A 3,205-nucleotide genomic window follows, 5' to 3' on the forward strand; every position below is an offset into this window, starting at 1 on the left:
TCTCCAGGGACACGAAAACGACACCAGAAATAGTTTTATTAAAAACAGAATGTTTAAATTGCAGTAGAAAATAGAGCACCAGAAGCCAAATCTGGACTTTAGATACAAAAGGACCCAGATGAACACGAGGCCCTGGCTCCTTTCCTTTCCCTGCCCACAAACCCATGCCTGGGGAGCTGACAGGAGCCCAGCACAGGCCCAGGGAGCCTTCCCAGGGGCTGCACATCCAAAGCCTTGGGAGCGCCTGGGTCACCCCAAACCTCACCTGTGCCACTGGCACCTGCAGCTCTGGGCACTCTCCAAAACGCTGCATCAGACACCGGGCCTGGAATGTCCCGGCTTTAACCACACACCTGCGGGAAGCACAAAACATTGCGGCTTTAGGGCCGGCCTGAGCAGAGCTCCGGGCTCAGAGCCCGGCCCGGGGACTCGATGGCACCGCGGGCAAAAGCTGCGCTGCCGGAGGGAGGGAGGGAGGGAGGGATGGCCGGGCCTCAGAGTAATTCTAGAGCTAAAGCGGTGAGAGACATCAGCTCGCCTCAGATAATACATGCCAGCGCTCATCCCGGGCCGGCCAGCGCCTCCTCCTCCTCCTCCTCCCCTTCCTTCCACAGCCCCGGCACCGGCACCCACACAGAGGATCCCCCCCGTTCCCCGCTATCCCCCCAATCCCCGCTATCCCCCCGTTCCCCGCTATCCCCCCCGTTCCCCGCTATCCCCCCAATCCCCGCTATCCCCCCCAATCCCCGCTATCCCCCCAATCCCCGCTATCCCCCCAATCCCCGCTATCCCCCCGTTCCCCGCTATCCCCCCGTTCCCCGCTATCCCCCCAATCCCCGCTATCCCCCCCAATCCCCGCTATGCCCCCGTTCCCCGCTATCCCCCCGTTCCCCGCTATCCCCCCGTTCCCCGCTATCCCCCCCAATCCCCGCTATCCCCCCGTTCCCCGCTATCCCCCCGTTCCCCGCTATCCCCCCAATCCCCGCTATCCCCCCCAATCCCCGCTATCCCCCCAATCCCCGCTATCCCCCCAATCCCCGCTATCCCCCCGTTCCCCGCTATCCCCCCGTTCCCCGCTATCCCCCCAATCCCCGCTATCCCCCCCAATCCCCGCTATGCCCCCGTTCCCCGCTATCCCCCCGTTCCCCGCTATCCCCCCGTTCCCCGCTATCCCCCCCAATCCCCGCTATCCCCCCGTTCCCCGCTATCCCCCCGTTCCCCGCTATCCCCCCAATCCCCGCTATCCCCCCCAATCCCCGCTATCCCCCCAATCCCCGCTATCCCCCCAATCCCCGCTATCCCCCCGTTCCCCGCTATCCCCCCAATCCCCGCTATCCCCCCAATCCCCGCTATCCCCCCCAATCCCCGCTATCCCCCCCGTTCCCCGCTATCCCCCCGTTCCCCGCTATCCCCCCCAATCCCCGCTATCCCCCCAATCCCCGCTATCCCCCCGTTCCCCGCTATCCCCCCCGTTCCCCGCTATCCCCCCGTTCTCCCGGTCCCGTCCCGCACCCCGCGGCCGCTCCCCAGGATCATCCGCCCGCGCTGCCCCGGGAGGAGGAGCCGCCGCCAGGATCCGCTCCCGGGCCGTGCCCGCCTTGCCCTGGATCCACCCTCATCTCCCCCGCCTCCATCCCCATCCCCCTCCACTCTCGGGGCATCCTTCTCCACCCCAGCCGGCTCCATCCCCTCTGCCTCCATCCTGGGACCATCCATAAAAGATCCGTGTTAATCACAAAAGCATTGGGGCTTGTATAAACCAGAATACTAAGCTCTGAAGTGAAGCATGGACACTATATAAAAGAAATTATATGATTAAATAGTTCTGTTTAAAATCACCTTGTTATATTATGCTATGTTATGTTTTCCAAGTAAGTTGCATGGACTACCAGCTTGCAATATCAGTCTTCCCGATAGCCCTTCCTGCCTTTGTTTGATCAGTGCTGCCAATCTCAAGGAGCAGACTTCCAGATTTCACTGGTGGTTATCTACAAGGACCAGACGGTTATCTGTGAGACTGACTGTCTCCGCAGAGTTTGTGAATTGGGATAAGGACGTTTATTCGACCACCACTGCTTACCTGGTGTTATGAATGATGTTCTATTTTTCCAATTTATCAAGCAACAAGATTAAATTTAATAGTAAATTTTTAAATAGTAATAAAATGAATACAATCAAAGTATTGGAGATGACAATTAAAGTATTGGAGATGAATACAATCAAAGTGCATATATTTCAGAATATACAAAATTTGGCAGTAAGTAATTCAGTATAATTGAGGTTCGTATAAAGCATAAGCAAAACTGACCGGGGGTACAGGGAGTGGCTCCCATTCCTCACGTACCAAAGCATCCAGGCTAACAATCCCACTTATATACTGTAGGCTACAGAAGGTTCTAGAAAACTCCTCCTACCTTCTATTCCTAAAATCTCTGTCACTGTGTGTACGGTGCATGCTCTACTAATGGGTTAGGGGTCTCTCATCCTTTTGAGGGTCTTATTTCCGATGAAGGCTCATCGTCTTCATCAGTGACCGAGGTGTGACCCGCAGGTAGCGCAGGTGCACTGTGTGACTGAGCAGATGTTTTCCATAACAAGACTTTAATTGAGTCCCATGCTTGGAATCATCCCATTTTGGCCCATTTCAAGGTCAAAACTTCCTATTTCTAGATGCTGCTTGTCAGACCTACGTCCTTCTACTATTCTTGTTTGACTTTCTTCCAACCTCTTTCTTCGACTCCCAACATCTGGAAGATGTCCTGTGTCCTGTCTCACCCATGTCCCCCCTCACTCTGTAACAATTGTCTGCTATTGATCTAAATACAATTTTGTTAATATAGTTACAATTTAATTAGCACGATTCACATTTATCACACTGGGAACAGTGTTGGGAAGATTGGGGGACACTGAGGCATACTATGCATGACACTGGGGGGAACTGGAAGGGAATAGGAATGAACTCAAGTGTACAAGGAGGGCTGGAGGGGCACTGGGGTTGTACTGGGCTGTCCTGGGGATGAACTGGGCTGTACTGGGAGGGACTGGAGGGGTTGAATGGGCTCCTCCCGCCTCTGCCCATCGTTGCCTGCAAACAATCAGCGCCGGGGATCGAGGCTTAGGGGTGCTGCCAGGTGTCAGCGCCATCTTTTCTTTTTGCCTATAACTCCCATCATGCCCCCCGGAACCATAGAACCCCGTTGGAGCT

General features: G+C 55.6%; 1 non-coding gene across 1 annotated transcript; it reads right to left on the minus strand.

Moving 5' to 3' along the window:
* Positions 1-488: 488 nt before the first annotated feature.
* On the minus strand, positions 489-572 carry LOC148217277 (small nucleolar RNA SNORD45). The gene has a single exon (XR_015801126.1). It is a non-coding gene; the product is annotated as a small nucleolar RNA SNORD45 (small nucleolar RNA).
* Between the last annotated feature and the right edge of the window lie 2,633 nt (positions 573-3,205).

Source organism: Sturnus vulgaris, unplaced genomic scaffold, assembly GCF_052056855.1.
Source record: "Sturnus vulgaris isolate bStuVul1 unplaced genomic scaffold, bStuVul1.hap1 Scaffold_87, whole genome shotgun sequence".
NCBI classification, from domain to species: Eukaryota; Metazoa; Chordata; class Aves; order Passeriformes; family Sturnidae; genus Sturnus; species Sturnus vulgaris.